General features: G+C 42.8%; 1 long non-coding RNA gene across 2 annotated transcripts; it reads left to right on the top strand.

Moving 5' to 3' along the window:
* Positions 1 to 4,680: 4,680 nt before the first annotated feature.
* LOC122217244 lies at positions 4,681 to 17,885 on the top strand. Of its 2 annotated transcripts, none has more exons than XR_006201361.1 (3): positions 4,681 to 4,785; positions 6,012 to 6,261; positions 17,768 to 17,885. It is a non-coding gene; the product is annotated as an uncharacterized LOC122217244 (long non-coding RNA). The 2 variants fall into 2 exon arrangements; XR_006201362.1 differs by lacking the exon at positions 4,681 to 4,785 and adding an exon at positions 5,599 to 5,714.
* The last annotated feature ends 3,711 nt before the right edge of the window (positions 17,886 to 21,596 follow it).

Below are 21,596 nucleotides of genomic sequence, written 5' to 3'. Positions count from 1 at the left end.
TTTCTATTTCATTTTGTTTACTTTCTATCAATTGTGTGAAATCCATGTCTTGAAATCTACAGACTTTTACCCGATTACTTTGCTTTGGGATCATTACATACTTGTGGACTATTTTGCTTTCTCTAGAGCATCTTCTTTTTTTATTTTTTCAACTCTTGTTCCATATTTTTTATACCCTCACATCGTAATCCAGCTCTGAAACATACTACACATCCTAATGTTTCTTGAACAATCCAGAAAGTGGCGTTCAATTTGTGATTTGGTTGTTTTTTGTTTTTTGTTTTTGGTTTTTTTTTTTCATTTAAATGAAAGACCTTGTATTTGGAATTATTAAGTCCAAGGACTGGATGCTCTGACAGAGGGAAACATCAAGATGGCCTAGAGAACTCTAATCCGTGTACTCTAAGCCAACCCTTGTGCACAATACTCAATGAGCAAAATCCCCAAAGTCACATTGGCTCTGTCTATTGGGTCTGGCCCATTTTTCTGATAAGCACACCGCAGGAGACGAAGAAAATATGGTTGGCCATCAGGTGCGAGCAGGTCACTGCAGTCCTAGAAAAATACTCACCAGAATTCAGAAAAAAAAAAATTAAGCATCCGAAATGTCCAAAAAGAATATCACACTCGGTTTGTTCTTCCTCCACATCAGCTCAGCCTCCCAGGTTCAACTATCAGTTCACAGTTCACACCATTTACACGGGACACCGCAGACCATTTGTTTCAGAAGTTAGGGAGCTCCCCAGAGGCTGGCAGTCCTGATGGGAAGACAGAGCAGCTGGACAAGGGGCTGGCGTCCAACAGCCTTCAGAGAACCAGCAGACAGAGATTCAAGCACCAGAACCACAGAGACATTGTCTGAGCTGGTGCCGGAAGTCATGACTGCAGCTTACACGTTACCCCTCTCCTTCTCAATCGTGCTGTTACGAATGGCTACGAAACATTACAGCAGTCGCCCTGCATCACCAACAGGCCTTGTGAAAGATGCTATTAGCCCACCCAGCAGACAGTTGTCCAATTAGAAACATAACATCCCCGCTCGGCTGAGATTTTGGAAATCACAGTGGGAGGGAGCACACCAGCACGCAGCATGTCCCGGGAACCACACACAGGACACAGGCACCCTGGAGGTTCATTATGCCTTTTCCGGTGGAAGCGGAGACCTTGCCACAGGTCGTATATTGAATAATAAAAAATAACAACAGCGACAAGCACTTATGTTGTGCTGCCTGTGTGACAGGCTCTGTTCTAAGTGCTTTTGGGTGATGCTCATTTAATCTCACAATAGCTCCATAATCCCTGTCCCCATTAACGCCAAATGTCAGGCAGGAGGCTGAGGCCAAGAGAGACAGAGCCACGTGGCAAAGGCCACACCGCTAGTCAGTGCGTGAAGGTAGGTGACACTGGAACTCCAGCAGGATGGTCACCCTGACCATGAGGCTCTATTACTTCTCTATAACTTAACTACATGACTTCATCGAGGCTCCCCTTCCTCCTCGTCTCAGAGCAAGTACAATGGGCACCAACTGAGATTTCACCTATTGCCTTGATCACTTTTGCATAACGTAGAAAGATCACAGGCTGTGGAATCAGGCCTCTGTTTGGAATTCTCTCGGCCCCTTGCTCACCATGGGACCTTGAGCTGGGTATCTGTTATCTTTGACTAAACTTTCTTCGTCTGGAAAGTGAGAAAAGGAATACTCACCATACATGGTGTCAGAACGAAGTGAGGTGTTTGCAGTGGTCCTCGGTGCATACTGGTTCCTTCCTCTGTCTTAGCTCTTCCTGCTTCAAAACCCTGTCTCTTATTCACCTCAGAATAGAGACGGTAATAGAAAACCTCCTTTTTTTTTCAATAGCACTAGGTACTCCTTGGCTTGAAATGTCAGCATCTCGGTCTCTGTCTCCATGGTCACACGGCATTCCCTCTCTCCTGCGTGGCTCTCTCTTCACGTGGTGTTCCTCTTTTTTTTTTTTTTTTTTTTTTTATATAAGAATACGAGTCACAACTGGATTAAGGCCCATCCCAACGAGTTCATCTAAATTTGATGACATGTGCAAAGACCCTATTTTCAAATAAGGTAACATTCATCAGGGCTAGGGGTCAAGAATTCAACATATTTTGGGGGGAACACACTTGGACCCATAAGAGGGACGTAGACATGACAAATACAGAGTAGCACAGCATTGTGCCGGGGTAAACAGACAGAGAGCTAAGGCACATGCTTGGAACTTTTGGTAGACTTGCTTCTCTCAATCAGGAAACATGAATCAGCAACCAACGCACTTTATGGGGGCGGTAACAATGGATCAGGAGACCAGAAGTACGGGAGGAGTAAACTCGCTCCCCTCATGTCTACTATATACTGTTCCCCTCCACACCACCGTATTTAATCCCTCCAACACCCCTAAGAGGCTGGAAGTCAGGGAAGTAAATTGACACTCATAAATGATTAAGCAACTTGTTCAAGATGAGACCACTGGTAAACTTCAGCCCTAGAATGTAAATCCAGCTCCGTCTGGCTCCAGAGCCCGAGAACTTGAGAAAGCCACTGGAGAAAAAGTCCATCACAGCTATTCAGTGTTATGTATACATAAGGGATTAAGATAATTACAATATCATTGTGGGCCTGTCATTACTACTGCCACATGGAAATGGCAACCACGAGGTATGGGTAAGCTCACCAAGGGGACCCAAGATAACTTATTTCATTGACCTGATTTCTCTAACCATCCTTCATCTTCCTCCCTTACCCTCAGATCCCATCTTATCTCTGGGTCCAGATGGGGTAATCCCTGAGGCGTTTGTGCAGTTGTATCCCATTGAGACTTCCATAAATTGGCCACAGGGTGGAGTGCTAAGATGTTTTGCAGAGTCTGAGTCTAACCACACCTGAGTTGACAATCCTGCAGTCCTTAACTAGCTCTGTGACCTTAGGCAAGTGATCTAATATCACTGAGTGTTTATTTCCCCATTTGTAAAATAAGTACAATTATGCCTAGTCATAGGGTTATTGTGAAGAATAAATTAAACGTGGCAATACATGAAAGGCACGTGGTATAGCACCTGATACCTAGTACATATTCAACTAATTATGGTTGATATCATGACTTTCTTACCTTTATAAGCCAATGGGCTCTCCCATTTTAGTTCATTGCACTAGACTCCTGTAATATGACCCAAATGGAAGAGTGGAATGAAAGAGGACTGGAACTATAAAACACAAACACAATGAGATTTTGCCCAAGGGCAGTCATACTTCGAACCAGGTGGTGCAGGGTACAAGAAAACACAGGAGTCATTAGTTTCCTAGGGCAACCATAACAAAGTGCCACAGACTGGGAGAGTTAAAACAACAGAAATGTATTGTCTCACAGTTCTGGAGGTTGGAAGCCTAAAATCAAGGTGTTGGCAGGGCCATGTTCCCTCTGAAACCCCTAGAAGACAATCCATCCTTGATTCTTCCAGTTTCTAGTAACCTCAGGAGTTCCTCAGCCAATAAATGCATCACTCCAATGTCTGCATCTATCTTCACATAATCTTCTCCCTGTGTCCCTGTGTCTTTACATGACTGTCTTCTTTGTAAGGACACCACTCATATTGGATTCGAGGCCCCCCCTACTCTAGTATGATCTCATCTTAACTATTCACCTCTACAATGACCCCATTTCCAAATAAGATAACATTCTGAGATCCTAGAGGTTAGAAAATTAACGTGTCTTTTGTGGGGGACACAATTCAACCCAGACAGACCACGCAAACCAAACTCCAAGAAGATGGAGTTTCTACCTTCCCCTCCAGGGTGCAGGCTGCAGTCTGGCTGATGAGACCACTGAATCCTCAGATTCAAGAGACTCCTTGTGTGCATCTCTTTCCAAGTCGACATTCAGACAAGACTGATGAAACCAGCTATGGTGGGAGTATTCACACTGATGACCAGCAAACACTGCTTAGAGAGTCTGTTGTTCAACCTTTATCAGCCCACAGCTGCCTGAGGGAGTCCCTTAGTTCCTGTGGTATTGAAAAGAGCCAGAACCCATGGGTTTCACATTAAAGTGGACCGAAGTGAGGAGAAGTCTCCTATGGGAACTGAGAAAGTCAGTTCACTTCTCCAAGGAAGTGTGTAATGGAGGTCAGGATATTTTCCATGCTACCCCATAGCCCTATGGTAAAGATTATAGGATTACCATGTTGTACTTTTCTGGTAGAGACTTGTCTTATTCACCTCGAAAAATAAATAAGCCTTAGGCATGGCACATGGTGGGTGCTCAGTATTTGTTAAATTGAAATCCTATCATCCCAGTCAGAAAAGCAGGTTTTCTGCACCTTGCTCCAATTTAGCTTTGGTAAAAGAATAAGTAAGTCTAGGATACTGGCCAGCTGCTAAGCCAGAATAACTTCTAGAAAGACCTTATCAGCAATTCACCTTGACAAAAATTCACACAGCAGTGGCCAGTGTTTTCTCATCTGTCTCCAGCTGGAACCTGGAACGGAATATCCATCCCCTGTGTTCTCTCCTTCATCCACCCATACTCCCATCAACCTTGTGCACAGCCCCTGTTCTAGGGCCTTACTTGGACTGTGGCATTATGACATCAGTATCACAATAGGTCTTCCGGGCTTCCATCTGCTCCACCTACTCAACCATCTTTCTACCCTATGCCTGGGCTGCTCTTTCTAAACATACATCTGACCATTTCATCTTCTAACTTAAAACCTGAAAACGATTTCTGCCACCCTCAGATGCAACCCAAACTCCCTGGTGTCGGATTCAAGGCTTTGGGGTATTATTTGGTTTGGGTATGGGTAGGATACCTTCTTCTCCTTTTGTAAACAGACCCTGACCCCACCAAACATAAGGCTGGCAAGTAGAGCCAACCAGATGTTCTCATGTCCTGGTCACTGTGATTGGTGATCCAGGAAGGTCACATGACTCAAACAAAGCCAACTGGTGTTCCCTGGGACTTATTCTTTTTTAACAGAGGAGTTCCTTTTACTTAAAGCCGTTAGGTAGCAAAGAAATAAACCTAAACTTATATATGACCATGTTCCTTATCACATGAGGAAATTCCATCTTGGCAATAAGATGCCTTTAACCTCGGGTCCAGTTTCTCTGGGGCCAAGCCCTTTCTTGCCCACACACAAGCTATGCCACATAAACCCACCCCCATTTTACTCCTCTGGTTGGGTTTCTGTGATGAAAAAGAATCCTGACTAGCAGGACAGCCCTTGGCACTCTGTCCCAGCTTGTCTCTCCAGCCTCACCCATCTCCCTACCCCGTGATATCACCAGCAGACTCCTGGTCTCAGATCATGCCATGCTATCCACATTTCCATCCTTTGGCACAATCTGATGTCTCTTTCTGGAATTCTCTTGTCCACTGGTTTAACATCTGCTTTTTTTCTCCTGGTTATTTTCTTTTCTTTGTGTGCTGTTTGTCTATCTTTCCCAGTGTAGATAAACTTCAAAAAATAAAAGTATAAATTCACTGCTCTGTCCCTGCCACCTAGCTAGGGCTGGGTACATAGTACATGCACAATACTTTGTTGAAGGAATGAATGCATTTATCCTCAAGATGGGAGATAATGTGGTCATAATAGAAGATCACAGACTTTGAGGTCATAACCTTGCTAGACTTTGAACTTGCTGAGGATAGTCCCCAAGTATTACCATTTCTAATGCCCCAGCCCTGCAGACAGTGCCTAGCACAAGGTGGGTACCTAGTAAAACTAGACCAAACTTAGCTTGTAAGCTTTTGTGGCCTGAGCCAAGACTCAGAGTCTCCTAAAGACTCGAGGGCACTCACTAAAGCTGTGTTTAGATGTGGGTGACAATTAATCTAACTTCTCTACTTTCTCACCTTTTTGGAAGGGATAATGAATTACCTTATTGTTGATAAAATAACTTACATTTATTTTTGTCTTACTAAATTCAATATGTTTTATGTCATTTAATCCTTATAAGAACCCAACATCATAGCTGCTATGTTTTTTTCCCCCCTTTTTACAGATTAGGAAGCTGAATGTCACAATTGTCAGGCAATGTGCTTGGAAGTCCATGGCTATAAGTGTCAGAGCAGGACTGAAGCCCCAGGTCCACCTGACAACACTCCTGTGCCCTTGATCATTCCACCATCACCTTCACTTAGCTGAGACCCTGTGGAAGGTTCCATGCTCATGACGGACAGAAAAGTCAATGGGACACCACCCTGATCTTCAAAGAGCTGGGGACTCCTGGAAGAACAGATAATGACATGAAGGTAGGCATATAAAAGTAAAGTATAGGAAACAAAGAGTTAATCCACACTGAGAGAAGACTGAGGGGACCAGGGGAATCAGAAAAAGCCATTGAGACTGAATTCTAAAAATGAGCGTTAGCCAGAAAAGGAAGCAGAAAGGAATACAGAAGAAAGGAGAAGGATAGCATGCGCCAATGAGAAAGCAAGTGCAAAGGGCTGAAAACAACAGAACATAATACAAATAACTCAAGATACACTCAAGAACTCATAATACACTCAATATTTGAGACAGAGAGTGGGGAGAAGGAAGGACCAGATCATCAAGATACCAAAAGCATGGGCTTCTCACCAGGAAGTTAGCCTATCTTGAAAATTCATACATAGAACCAATATAACTCAGTGTCCTGGGCATGGGCTTCAGAATCAGACAGATCTGGGTTGATTCAAACTGTGTTCCATAGAAAGAAGAGCCAAAAGTAAGGGTCTATGCGACATTTCTTTATTATGATCTAAGAGAGCAGAGTGAAAGAAAAGGGAGAAAATAGGAGGGTGGGCCAATTAAAAATACTTTCTCAAGTTGGCTGCCACAGGTACAACTGGTTGTCTGACACTGAGAGACTGTCCTCCAAGAAAATATAAAATATGAGCACCGCACAGCCTATCCCAGGGAGTAAAAGAGGTGGAGGAACATCAATCCGTCTGTTTCCCTCTCGCACAAGTCGAACGTTTGCCCTATGCGGCGTTAATTCCCCAGTTCTGAGCTATGTATGCCCAGGTGACTAGGGGTACCGTGGATTCAAAGCCACAGAGCGGTCCCAGGACAGGAGACAACAAGCACACTACAGAGGGTGCCCAGGGTGAGGTACTGGCAGATCCCACCTGCCGGAAGTTGGTGGAACTGGTGCTGAGCTGGTTACTATAGTAACCCCTGGACCAAAACTCAGGTGAGGCCTAGAGGATCTGAAGAAGTACACACACATAATGAAGACTTTCTCATCACTTACTGGCTGTTGTATCTCATGTGCTCACTAAAGACCACTCTATACTTCAGTTTTCTCTGATGAAATGGGAATAATAATTGTCTGACCGGTGAGAAAATTCAAGCGCTTAGGATTGTGTTTGGTATCTAGAAAATGCTCAATAAATGGAAGCTATTCTTCCTATTACTGCCATCACCACCAACAACCACTTTATTGAATGACCTTTCTTTGAGATTTCTACCTTGAGTCACTATGGGTTTTTAACCTACTATTATACACACAGGAATATATCATGGAAAAAAAAGCAAGAGTAACCTTGATTTTTAAAAATAAAAAGCAGCACTCTATTTTAAATCTTTCTGATCTCTTTCCCTGGAACCAAATTGATCCTTCTCTCTAGAAACCTGACTAGAAAGCACTGTTTGTTGAGCTCCCAGAAGATATGGACCCTGGTTTCATCCTTGCACACGAGCTGCATGTTCTTGGACAATTCCATTTGCTCCAGCCCACTAAATGCACTGACTCTGGGCAGACCCTGGGCTTTGCCCCAGGGATCACAGACTCATCTGTTTTGGCCTTCTCAGAGCTCACAGTCTAGCAGGCAGATAGAGACCCTAAACCAGCTGAATGTGGTGTCAGGCAATAAAGTCTTTATAAGCATATAAGAATCCCAAGAGGCAAACAGAGAATCACACTGGGCCTCTGGGAAATTGGCTTTGTCATTGGTCAACAGAATGCACCAGTGTGTCCCAAAATGTATATCACAGACTTCTAGTAAATTGAGATGAGTTAGGTGGTACACAGGACATTAAATTATATTGAATAGTGTAAGGGAAAGCTACTCTTTTTGCAATCCTTCTGTTTCGTTCAGGAGAGATCCATAATCTGTGGTTTGCTAATCTTCATTTTTCAATTCTATTTTCTTAGAGAGAAAGAGGGCAGGGGAGAGAGGCAGAGAGAGAGGGAGAGAATCTTAAGCAGGATCCACACTCAGCACAGAGCTCAATCCTACAACCCCAGGATCATGACCTGAGCTGAAGTCAAGAGTCGTACCCTCAACCGACTGAGCCACCCTGGCACCCCTGAAATTTTTATTTCTAAATATACATATTTAAGTTTTAAAAAGTAAGTTGATTTAAAAACACATTATGTAAAAATCATATAGATGGTATGAAATGTAGGGAAATAACTTTTTCACTACATGATTGACTATGAAGTAATTGCTTGGATGGATGACATTGAAGTATAGTAAAAATCATGAAAGAGGAATCAAAATGTATAAAGGTTGGGAAACAATAGAGTAAATGACCTACAAGTTCTCCTACTTTTTAAATACCCTATTGTCTACTACACAAATATCTTATAGAAAACATTGCTTGAAAGACTCTTCAAGGGGAGCTGACTCAACTAAGATGACTTACCTGTTTTATCCATCTGTGGCTTGGAATAAGGATATGATGCACAGAGCTAAAGTAGCCATTTTGGATCATGAGGTGGTCTTGAAGATGGATGCCAAGGTCTTGGAGCAGAAAGATGCTTGGGACACTGACGAATACAGAACCACAAAAGTGGTCTTAGGCTAGCTACTGCTAGACTTCTTTTATATGAAACTAAAATAGACTTCTTTCTTGGGTATGCCACTGTGATTTTAGAATTTCTGTTATAGGTAGCAGGACCTAATCTTAAACGATGCAGAATTTAGTTCTGGCGAGAGAGGTACTATAAGAAACAGAATCTAAAATATGGCATTAGACAACACACCAGAAGCAAACAGTAAGCATATTGCAATTCTTTTTCTGCTGCTTCACTATTGGTGTATAGAAATGCAACGGATTTCTGTATGTTTATTTTGTATCCTGCAACTTTACTGAACTCATTTATCAAAGGATATTGCAGCCAAGAAATCTGGCACCCCATGCCATGTGGTGGCAAAGCATTTGGCCAACTTATTGCCTACTGGTAGTTGGAACACAGACCATACACTCACTGAGGCTGTAACATTTAAAATAGAAAAAAAGGAAAATTCCAGAATATTAGTGTACTAATTCCATATTGCTGCATAACAATTACCTGCAAATTTTAGCAGTTTAAAACAGCAAATGTTTATTATCTCATATTTTTTGTGAGTTAGGAACCCAAGCCCAGTCGAACTTGGTCCCTTTTGATCAAGGATTCTTTTAGGATTGCATTCAAGGTATCATCTGGGACTTCAGTCTCATTGAAAGGCTCAGTTGAGATCCATTACATTTCCCTGCCCTCCTTGCAGCTAGGTAAAACAAGGTGACTAAATTCTTTTCAATGAGATAGAAGTTGAAATGGTGTGGAGAGCCTCTGGGAAAACTCCTTAAGGAGAACTGACTCACCTTTTCCCCAACACCCTGTCTTCCTCCTGATGCCTGAGAAAGGAATCTGATTGCTAGAGCATCATGGAACACGAGGTGACCTGGAGTACAGAAACTAGTAGTTGAATAATGAAGCACTTGACACTGAGGGAGCCTAAGTCTCTGATGACCACAGACAAGGTAACTTCTACCTTATCTAAGCCGCTGGTATTTTTGCTGTTTACTGCCACATGGTGCCGAACTGAAGCAAGTGTCCAGGTCATGGCCATTTCTATGAACAGAGAAGCTCTTAGAACAGGGCCTGGCACACAGCAAGTGCTAATACCTATGAGATGTCATTACCACTCTAATGCCACACATTGGTGGACCCATTTGGCCGTCCCAACAATGCTAGAGCACATGGGCTTGATCCGATCTTCACTTTCCATGTGTGAATTCTGAGGCACATTAACCCCAGCGAGCCAGTAACTAACAGAGTAGAGATTCAATCCAGGTATTTAGGCAGCAGAATGCATGCTCTTCAGCATTGCCCCCCGCAATGCCTCCTAATCAAATTGAGCTGTCACTGTTTTCACAACCTACATGCCCATAGATCCATCCTACACTTTTTCTATGAACTATAGTGACATTAATGTGCAGTCAGGGGCTCTTTGAACTAGCTGAATGTACTATAAAGGGTTAACAAAATACGAATTGTAGGAATGTGTTTCCTGCTATGGTGGACGACACCTTTCTGCACACATTCTGTTTCCTACTCCTGGTAAAACAGGTACTCATCTTTCCTTTTGACCAGTCCAGAGCTGGCTGCATAGAGCTGACCTCTCCTTTCCCCACCCTGACCCTGACCTTTGGCTATTAGAAAACCAGAGGCAGGAAAAGACAAGGAGTGGCTGTTAAATTGCTACTAATCTAATTAGGTGTCAGGGTGGAGGCCATGTTAGTGTTGTTTTAAGAGAAGAAGGGGGACACACAGTCCAAAGAGTAGAGGCTCCGAGAGGAACTCCTCCTTGGAAGCTGCCACCTTATTTACACCTTTGTGTCAACTGTTCTTCTTGGTGAATCCCCTTGCACACGGCTAAAAGGGCTGCATTGCGGAAGCAGCTGAAGTAAAGCAGGAATTATTGGAGATCAGAGGAAGAAGCGGAAGCTTGGGACAACTAACTCAAAGGCCCTGGGTGAGCAGCTTCCAAAGGGAGTGGAAAAGGTTAAATGGACACACCCTGCCCACTGTGTGGTATTTTTGATCCTTAACAACAGTCAGGAAAGTAAGGGGTCAGGTTAAAATTTCAGGACTGATTTGGAAGTTGGGAAACTATGTTCCTCCAGGCTGAGGCCATCAGTCTGTTGTGGAGAGGAAAACCAGAAATGGGAACCTGAAGGTGAAAGTATAGAAGGAGAGAGCAATCCTCAGCACAGCCTGACAATTCGAAAAGCAGGATGATGATGATCGTGACTATGACTCTGATTACGTGTGAGCACTGTTCTAAGCACTTCACATACACCACTAGTCACTTACCCTTCTCAACAAGGGACACCAGGCATCCCCATTTTACAAACGAAGAAATTAAAGCATGGGTAAAGTTAAATAACTTGCCCAAGGTCACATAGCAGGACGCCAATCAAAGCATTCAGTCTCTAGGGACCATGTGCTTCATTACCAGTTCCTCCGAACCAAAGTTTTCAAGTCAGCAAGATGGGAGGAGGTGAATCAATTAATGAATGACCAAATTAATGAATAAGTAAATTACTGAAAGAATCAATTTACAGACAAATGAACTGAGTAAGTGAATAAATGGATGCCACCACTTTTGTGAGGATTACATTGGATTTGTTAGGTCTCCTTAGTCTTTCGCTCGAGAATACATTTTCCAAGAAATCTTTGAATCTGAATTTCATCAAAATTTCTATGAAGGGAAGGCAGGCTGTTATTGGTGTCTCTGTAGGTACAGTAGGGGAGGGTGATCCAGTGTAGGAGAGAGAAGGGAGGCCATCAACACGGCTTTATCTTTCCCTCCAGGCCCAGCCTTGGTGTCTCCCATTTCTCAGAAGCCAGATCACCTGTCTGTTACCTTCCAAACAGATTATATTTTTCTCCTCCCAAATACCATTATAATGAGATTCATCTGAGTTTCACAAAATAACACAGGCTGGAAGTGTGCTATCAACATTCATACTTCATCATTCATTTATTTATTCATTAATTCATTTGTTCAAGATTTATTAAGTCCACCTATGTGATCTGTGTGGACCCAGTCCTGCACTGAGATGAGAGGAGAGTCATTTTCCTAGCTTTGATTCTCCCAGAACTCTGAGGCCCAGGATGGGTATGCAAGAGGTTTATTTGGAGGTGATCCCAGGACAACTGGTAGAGGAGTAAGGGAGTGAGACTGGCCGGAGAAGGAAGGTAATATAGGCCATGTTACTATGCTGGTAAATGCTAGGCTCAGCCCCACCTGAGAACTCGGGCACGTGTTACAGAACTTGCCTTCAAGTGATCCTACCAAGGGGTGATAAAGTTGGGCTACTTATCACCTTAATCTCATCCAGCTTCGGTTGAGGTGAGGTACTCTCAGGGACTGTAACCCTCTTGAACTTCTGGATTTCTCTGCCTGCAGATGCAGAAAAGCTACTCAGGCAGAAAGTTGCAGGTTCCCATTGCAGTATGCTATGGGCATGCACTAGAATAGTGGGTGCCAACAGGTTATATATAGGTGGGGTCCTATGGCATCTGCTACAAATGGACATGCAGATGATTGATGAAATCAGGAGCTCAAATAGAAGCATGACCAAGGGACTATAATAGCAGACAGGAGGGAACCATAACTTCTTCTCCAATGGGTTTCCCTGATTACCCTCCATCACTCACTTTCTCTCTCTCTCTCTCTCTCTCTCACACACACACACACACACACACACACTCACACACCAACTTCAAGGCTGATTAAACACCTTTCCTGGTTTCTTTCACAGCTCACAAGCATTCCTTACTAGAAAATTTAACACAACTATTCCTTTTTCCCTTTTTGCAACAACAAAGGACGTTTGAGACCCCCAAGCTTGGAAAAAATCATAGTCCCTTTTCTTCTAATATCTAACTCAACATAAAATCACTCCTATGCATTAATACATGTAGGAAAGTTCAAGACCGTTATGATATTTTCCCATGCTGATAACATAGTTGTGTATATGTAAAAGTATCAAATTATGTCCTAACAATTTCTTGGTATTCCTTCTTTGTTGGTTCCCAGGCACATACTTTGTCAGCTCACTGGGCAGTCTCTATGCTCTTCCCAAGACTTAAGTAAGCATCACGAGGAAGAGAGGGACCTTAGTAACCAGTTTAAAATCAATGGTATCCTCAAGATTCGGTAACATCACGTACAAAGTAGGAAATCATCAAATACTGTATGGATGGGTGGATGGGTGGATGGGGAAATGGGTGAGTTCTGTTTGGATAGAGAGAAGTACCAGGACATGCCAGAGGCTTGAAAGAAGAAAACTCTGAGCCCAACCTTGGAGGATGGCCAGTGGAAGTCCTCAGACAGAGATTCAGGGTGGCAAACAAGCATATCTTGACTTTTTCTCCAAGTATTATGAGCTACCATTTAACTTAACTGAGCTCTGCTCACAGGTTGGAATCCCTCAAGTCCCTGGGGTTAGAGCCTCTCAGGTCCTTCTAGTCAGCTTGACATGGAAAGACCTCATGGGTGGTCTCTGAAGTTGTCAGCAGCTTTGGCCACTGCCACAAATAATTTATTCCTTCTGCTTGGGCTTTTGCTACTGAGAGGGACAGGCTAATTGGGTCTTCCTGGCAATTCACGTCAGCTAGAAGCTTCCTGCTAAGATCCCTCTACCTCTTTTCCAACCTTTCTCGGTGCCAAGGCATAAAGAGGAGGAACATTTATAAAGCACATGCCTGCTGAGAATACCCTCTAGTGATTGTTTTCTCCAATCCAAGCATTCCCTGCCAGCTACTTCAAAGGCTTTTGAAGTCACTGCTAATTTAAAAGCAATAATAAGATTGACACTGAAATGCTTCCCAGCTGGTTTTTCTGGGCAATAACTCTCACCAGTTCCTTTACAACCTGCTTTCTGTTACAATTTGGGGTTTGCAAAACATGACTTTTAAAACACATTCAAACAGAGCAGAACAAGTTTCTAAAACAAAGAAATAACATGGTCCTAGCATGAATGTAAACATGTTCTTCTCCATTTAGGACATATTTCTTAATAACGAACCTCACTGAATGCACGTTTTAAAGGCAGTGAATCCTAGGCTCAAAACCAACTCTCCCATTTATTAATCGGACAAGCTATTTAACCTCTCTGAAACACCAAGTCCTTCTCCAAAAATAAGGAATGAAAGTACCTCTCTTGAAAGCTGGCCAGGAAAATAGAAGCCCTGGGAATGGAAAATGCAGGTATAGGATGCAGATCAAACCTGGGGTCAAATCTCAGCTCTGCCACTTTTCAGATGGTATCTTAGGCTTGGTTAATTCACCCAATCCCTCTGAGAATCAGCTTCTTTATCCATCAAATGGAAATGATAAGATATATCTCATGTGGTAGGGATAAGGATTAGATTTTATGACATATAAAACATGGCTGAGTAAATGTTCAATAAAATGGTAGGTTTTGTGGATGGGGAGATGAAGAAGAAAAAGTGTGCAAGATGCTGGTACATGGCATTGCACAGCACGCTTAGCCAGCATCATCTATTAAAAAAAAAAAAAAGCTGTTGTCATTGGAGTGTATCAACCGTTGCTTCATAATCAATCACCCAGAGCTCAGTGATTGATTTTATTACTCTTTTTATTAGTTTTACAGTGTTTCACTATAAACACTTTATCAATGTTTGAGCCCAGGCTTAAAACAACAGTTAAGCGTGGCTCATGATTCTACACTTCACCTGCAAGTTGGCAGTTCTCCTGATCTAGGACGGCCTCAGTTGCAATGGTTTGTCTCCACTAAACATGGTTTTTCATCCCCTGGCAGGCTAGCCTCAGCTTGTTTACACAGGGGCTGGGCAAGGTCCCAAAAGAGAGTGAGTAAAAGCTTGGAATTGGCACTTCACAACTCCTGCCACATTCATTGGCCAAAGCACATCACCAGGCCAGCCTGGATCCAAAGACTGGGGGAAAGAGGGTACCTTTTAATGGAAGGAGTTGTAAAATTACATGCCAAGGAAGGGGAAAGCATGCCCATTTTTACAATCTACCTCATTTCCCCAAAATAAATTATAGTGGACATTTTACAACAAGTTTATCATGGGAATTCATAAGCTCTATCTTCAGGCATAGGTTCAGAAACAGCCTTTCAGAAATGATCAGTTACAAGATTTCCTTTTGAAAAAAAAACTTGTCAGGCAAGTGGTTTGCATCATACGTCCTTGGGAGAATTAACCTGGCTTTACTCACATGCTGTCAGTAAAATAGTTTACCATCTGATGGCACCTTCCCATGCCTGTGGTAGGACAGATACATTGTCATTGTGCAGCTCTTACCAGAGCTAGGAGAGGATAATGGACAGGATGCAGCTCCTGAATTCCAACCTTGTCACAAGCCATCCAGTTCAGGGTGGGTAGCTTTGCCCAGGACCTAGAACTTGTTGGGGCTACAAGAAAGGCTAGAGCCAGTGCCTTCAGGGATGGGAGGGGATCAGTCATAGCAAGAGTAGAAATTCCAGCTTATTCAAGGAGGGAGAGAAAATTGCTCTTAAAGTTTTGTCTCATTTCCAAGGTTTTATAGAGAATTTATTTTTCAAGAGCACAGAATTTAAAATTAGAATTTGGTATGAATCCCAGTTCTTCTGTTTATTCACTCTGTGACCTTGGACAAATTGCTTACCACTCCTGGTTTCCATTCTTCCCAGCTCTAATATGGGGACAACAATACTTAATTTATAGTGATGCTATAAGGACCATATTAAGGAAATACCAGAAAGGGCCTGATATAAGCTGGGCTTTCAACAAATGTTTGGTCCACATTCCATCAAACCAGCAGCCTCCCAAAATTAAATATTAGTAGCAAAAATCAGAGTGAAGTGTTTGAGTAATGAATGTTGCATATATTCTTTCTGACATAGCACGACTGTGCACCAACTAGAGATAGTGAAGAAGAAAGTGACCCAAGTTGAGACTTCAAAAAACTGGGCTCCTAAAAATACCACCCCTACATTTCAACCCATTCATCCCCACCTGTGACTTCTTATTCTTCAGTTTTTCTCTTCTAAGTTGATCTGGGTGGTCAGCTTAGCCAGAATTACCTGTACAACCTTGAAGCCAGAGAATAATGGGAAACATGGGATTCTGAATCCCAGCCTTCTGTTTCTATATCCAGCCATTCAGGATAGAAAGAGAGGTCAAAGTCACCTATCATGCAGACCAGGTCCTAGAATTTGATCTATCACAGGCCCAGCCTCAGTCATCCATGGCTGGATGTTACGCTGGAACATAAGTTGCATTTAACACAAGTGTCAATAATTTACTGAATATGTAATATGTGCAAAAGTATGTGTTATAACAGTACTAATAACTAGTACTTACTTGGTGTCTACCATGTATCACACACATGAAATATATAGATACATATTTAGATATAGGTATTCTAGTTCTTACAATGATCCTAAAAGAAAAGTGTTGTATAGTTAGGGTGAGGTTTGGCTAAAAGTAAGGGAGACCAGAAACTAAGAGTGCCTTAAGACAAAGTTTATTCCTCTTTCATCATAAAGTTTAAGACAGAAAGTGGCAAGCTATGTTGACTTTGCTCCAAAAATTTCTTAGGAACCCAGGCTCCTCTGGGTGTGGCCTCCATTCTCAAAGTCTCCTCATGGTCCAAAATGACTGCCTTAGCTCCAGTCATTATGCCTGCATTCCACCCAGCAATGGGGAGAAAGGGAAAAAGTAAGGGCAAAAAGTATACACCTAGCTGTTTGTTTTTTTTTTTTTAAATCCAAGTAGAGACTAGTGACATATTACCATATACTGTATATCACTGGACAATACTTAGTCAAGAGCTGTGAGACTTGCTGGAACATATGGAAAATATAGTCTGCAGTCTGGGTGATGATTATTTCTAAGGAGGAAGGGGAGAATGGATATTGGAGAAAAACTAGCAGTCTATGCCATTGTCATTAAAACCCCTTTATACAGAGAAGGAAAGACCCTCAGAGATGGTGTCACTTGCTGAATTGGTAAATAGCTAACCCGTATTTGAGCCCAAGATTGCGCGAGTTTCTACATTCCACTCTTTATACTAAATTATATTGTCAAATTCTATTATTCTAGGGGAATCAAGACCCTGGATCATGTCATTAATGAGGATATTAGTGTAGTGTAGTTCCATAAATGCCCCATCCAAGACTTTGTACCTCTTCCTTCCACTGCCATACAGCAAAGATAATGTTTAAGGATTATTGCTTTATGCTGGTGAAACCATTTACTAGCTGAACAATTTTGGAGAAAATCACAAAAATGCATTGCTCTTTTGAGTTTCCTCATCTGTAAAATTGATATAATAATACCTATCTACTAAAGTAAAAATCCAGGGCTTTAATATATGTGAAAGCAATATACAGATGAACACTACAAATAGATATTAACACTTTTTTATATAAGGCATTGGGGATGTTATTTTATTTAAGTGTGTTCTCAGAAGTGAGGAAAATTTACTTCTGCTTGGGCCAACTTTTGTGGATGTTGCAGCATTTTTATTTATTTGGTGGTCAGGAAAGTGGAGAGGAAGGTGCTCCAGGCAGAGCCGCCCATATAGGGACATAGAGTGTTTGAGAAACAGTAGGAAATGAAAGGAGAATGAATCTCCATGGATGTTTGGTGAAGGTCAGTTAACCTTGCAATTATGTGGCCACACTGTGGATGACCTTCATTCTCAAGGCCACCTTGTGGTCATGATATTAGGTGGCTGCCCTAGCCACCCTGGTCACCATTGTTTTGTCCAGGGCATCTTTTGGAAGGAGAGAAGGCAGGAGGAAGTTGGCAGAGGTTGTGGTAACTCTGGAGCCAATTCCCAGAAGAACATCTAAGAGATGGGCCAATGAGGGATTAAAAAAAGACCCTGGAAAGAGGACATCTCACCCCATTTCCAAATCAGCAAGGGCCAGGATTATGCAGTAGATGCTCTTATATTAGCTCATACCCTGAAGATCCGAGACTTTGATGTTATTATTCTTTTATCTTAAATCTAACAGTAAAAAATCAGAAGAATGCTTGTGCTTCTTTAGCAACATGATAATAGAAGGAGCAGCCATCACATCATCCACAGCAGCCGGAACATAGAGTACCACCTGAGGCATGAAGGAGGGGAAGAAACAGGTAGGAGCAGGCAGGCTGCTCGTAGAAGCCAAAGGATAAGTTCATAAGAGTCACAGTGGGTTTTCCAGTGCTGGAGCCCCTGAACTAAGCCTTGGCCTTCTCCCTTAGCTTAAAGCTAAGATTCATAGTTCATTCAAATACATGTCTACACTTCTTTCCCAATGCAGAGAGAAGGCTTTGGGCTGTGTAGGGCTTGAGGCTTATGCAACTCAGGAAACCTCTGTGAGAAATAGAATACAGATTTAGGATTATCGACTTAATTTTGCAATAGACCTGTGCAAAGAGAGTGAAGGGGAAAATAAGGTAAAGAGAAAACCAGTTGGTAAGGAAACATTATCATGGGATTGGATTTTAGACTTGGCTCTAGAATCGCTAACCATCCATGGGACAATAGATGGGTCACTTGCTTCTCAGAGACTCAGCTTTCCTTCTGGAAAATGAAGGTGTCCCCCAACCCCACCACTCCATCAGGTAGGGTCATGGCAGGAAACAAAGGATTCCTTCACAATGGGTCATAGCAGAAGGATTCAGTTGGGGAGAGCTGGGTGAGGATAAAGCATAAAAGGTGCTGGTAGAGCAGCCAGGTTTTGCATAGCAGACAGTTGCCACCAACACTAGTTCCAGAAAGACAGGCAACTGAGCCCCAGAAAAGGTCAGTAACTGCGTGGAGACAACCTCTCAACGGTGTCCTCAGAGATGCAGCCCACACTGAGTAACCTCAAGGAAAGAGACTGGGAGAATAAATACCCCATCATCATTCACCTACCACCTACCACCTGCCAGGCCTCCTTGATGGAGAAACCCACTCAGAACTCAGAAGGTAAGGGAAGCCATCAACGTGGTCCAAACAGGTCAGTCTTCTGAGGCACAGGGGAGAAAGAAAGATGGACATGGTCTGGAGGAGCAAAGACACCTGCGAGAGTTCCTGGTCTCCTCATATCTGACATTCTGGTGGGCTGTCTGTACAGAAGGTCTCCACCCATTTCCTGGCTTAAAACAGAGTTTAAAAGCTTTATCTCCTGATTTTCACTCTCCACCATAAAAATGGCTCTGCCCAAAGATAATAAAGGCAGCTATAACATGGTGTCCCATACCCCCTGAAAATGGAATGCTCGAGCTAGACTTTAAATTCTGGCTTTGGGCCCATCATGCCATTTCTTAGAGCCTCAGTCTCCTCATCTGCTTCACAAGATCATTGCAATAACTAAGTCAGATCATAAGGTTTGAGCTTTCTAACCTATAAATCAGCATGCTTGGTCTTTTCATCAGGTCCTATTCCTGCTACGGTTTTATCCTCTGATTATATCAAAGGGCCCACCTTCCCTGAGATTGGCATTTACCTTTTGCCTTTGGGCCCCTGCATGCACCATTCCCTCTGCCTGGCTTGCACTCTTAATCTCTCGAGATCAAACTCAAACACTGTAAGCCAGTTCCAACGTCCCTGCTCTGCCCCCAGACATGACCAGTGTTGCACTGCCCCAGAACTCCCTACATCCTCTATTATAGAGTTTCAGAGGGTGACCACTTACCCGTGTCCCTCTCTCTGCTCTAGATTCTGAGCCCATGTCACATACCTCCTGGGCTGAACCCATGTCTTGGCATATGATGAAGGGATTCTAGGGGTTTGATGAAAGATAAAACAGGAAGCAAAGGAAGGAAGAAAAGAGAGGAAGGAGAGACAGGTTGGGTCACCTTATGCTGCTGTGGATCTGGGTTTCTAAGGCTACAGAGTTGGTTCACACTAACCGCCGATACAAAGATTCTCCCTTCTTAGATTTTGTCTCCAAAAGTTTGTGAAAACACAATCTTCCTGGTTTTTTTGGGCTGAACCCATATACTTCTCCACTGAAGTGAGGTTGTATTGTGGGCTTGCAGGTGGTGATGTAAGTCAAGAACATTTATTAGCCTCAGATCAGTTCTGGAAAGCATCTGCCATCTTTCAAGCCACCAGGCAAAAGATTGTTTCAGAGCAAAACCACCTTCTGAACAGCAACCAAGCTTTTAGGATTGGCTTCCCTAACATCACAGGTGGAGGGGCTGGGGAGGAATACAAGACAGGAGCACTCTCGGAGTCAAAGTTGGGGAGTACATTGTTACCTATAAAGTATGAGTTCACTTCATTTGCATTTGCATGACATCTTCTACCTGCCTGTGTGTCTTTGAAGCTATAATCGCCTGTTGCTGTGGCTTTTCACGAGACGTTTGATGAGGATTTTGTGAACTGAGAGAAGTCAGTGCTGAAACATGTGAAGGATGAGTACCTATCACCTCTCTATCACCGAGATAGGTACTGTTGGCATTGTCATTCTGGGGAGGCAGTTGAAGGGTCTAGGCCCCATAGTTATCAGCTATAAGTGGCTCCCAAACAAAGACAGGTCCATGACCTTACTTCCAGAGCCTGTGAAAGTGACCTCACTTGGAAAAAGTGTCTTTGCAAATGTGATTTAAGTCGAGGATCTTGAGATGAGGGGGTCTCTGGAACTATTTGGGTGGGCCTGAAATCAAGTGACAAGTGTCCATATAAGAGACACAGAGAAGAGACACAGGGGAGAAAGCAATGTGACGATTGATCAGAGAAGTGGCCACAAGCCAAGGAATGCCAACAGCAGCCAGAGGCAGGGAGAGGCAAGGGAGGACTCCTCCTCTAGAGCCTCCCGAGAGAGAGTAGACCTACTGGCTCCTTGACTTCAGACTTCTGGCCTCAAGAACTGTGAGAGAATACAATTCTGTTGTTTGAAGTCACCAAGCTTACAGTCATTTGTTATAGCAGATTCAGGACACTAATACAGTGTTGAAGCCAGGACTCAGACACAAGTCTGCCTGGCCCTGCTCGATAACTTGGGATTTACATTTCAGAGACCTCATTTCCTAAACTATAGAAGGGAGCTACAGCAAAGATTAAGCAAGGTAATGTGTTCATGTTAAGTACCTGATACACTGCTTAGGAGGGAGACCTCTGCCATACCTTAGTGGAAATTTATGGAGCCAGCGGGGCACAGAAGGAGACGAAACTCAGGAAGCCTCAAAGCTTGGGTTCAGAAGACCTGAGAATATTTTCTGCCATTTCTTGGCTGTGGGACTTTGGTCAATTTCCTTAACATCTCTGAGCCTGAGTTTCCTCATTAGTAAAATGGAGAAAATATCTACCTTCCAGGACTGTTCTAGATAGCAAATAAGAGCAACTTGAAACATGGCATAATAAAGATTAGCACAGTGCATGTTCCTTTCTTCCTTCTTGGTTGCTCAGAATTAGTAACATAAGCCAGTTTCTCTGCTTAGGACATGTTAGATATGTATAAGGGAAGGTATGCCTACATTGTTTTCAAATATTCGGTGAAAAGTCTAGCTCTTACAACCTAGGATTGAGTCCACACTAAGCTAATCGCTGGAAATACAGAGTTGAATACGGATGAGCAGAACTCATTTCACCAACTTAAAATTCTCTCAGAATTCATGATTTGAGCACTCTGAACTGAACTTGAACTCTTTGGCATTCGAATTGGCTTATACAGTTTTGATTGCAAGAAAAGAGAATTTTAAAAAGTCATTAAACAAGGTGAAAAGCCTTATTGGACACGAATTGGCTCTTAAAGAATATTACAATGATATAAAGCTCAAATGGGTCAGAAATTTATGAAAGTCATTTCCCTTAAATAAAACATGATTTTAAATATTCAAGGGAGAACACTTTGCAAAATGTACTTG

The sequence above is a fragment of the Panthera leo genome, chromosome B1, assembly GCF_018350215.1.
Source record: "Panthera leo isolate Ple1 chromosome B1, P.leo_Ple1_pat1.1, whole genome shotgun sequence".
Taxonomy (NCBI): Eukaryota; Metazoa; Chordata; class Mammalia; order Carnivora; family Felidae; genus Panthera; species Panthera leo.
This window is presented reverse-complemented; position numbering and strand designations above follow the sequence as displayed.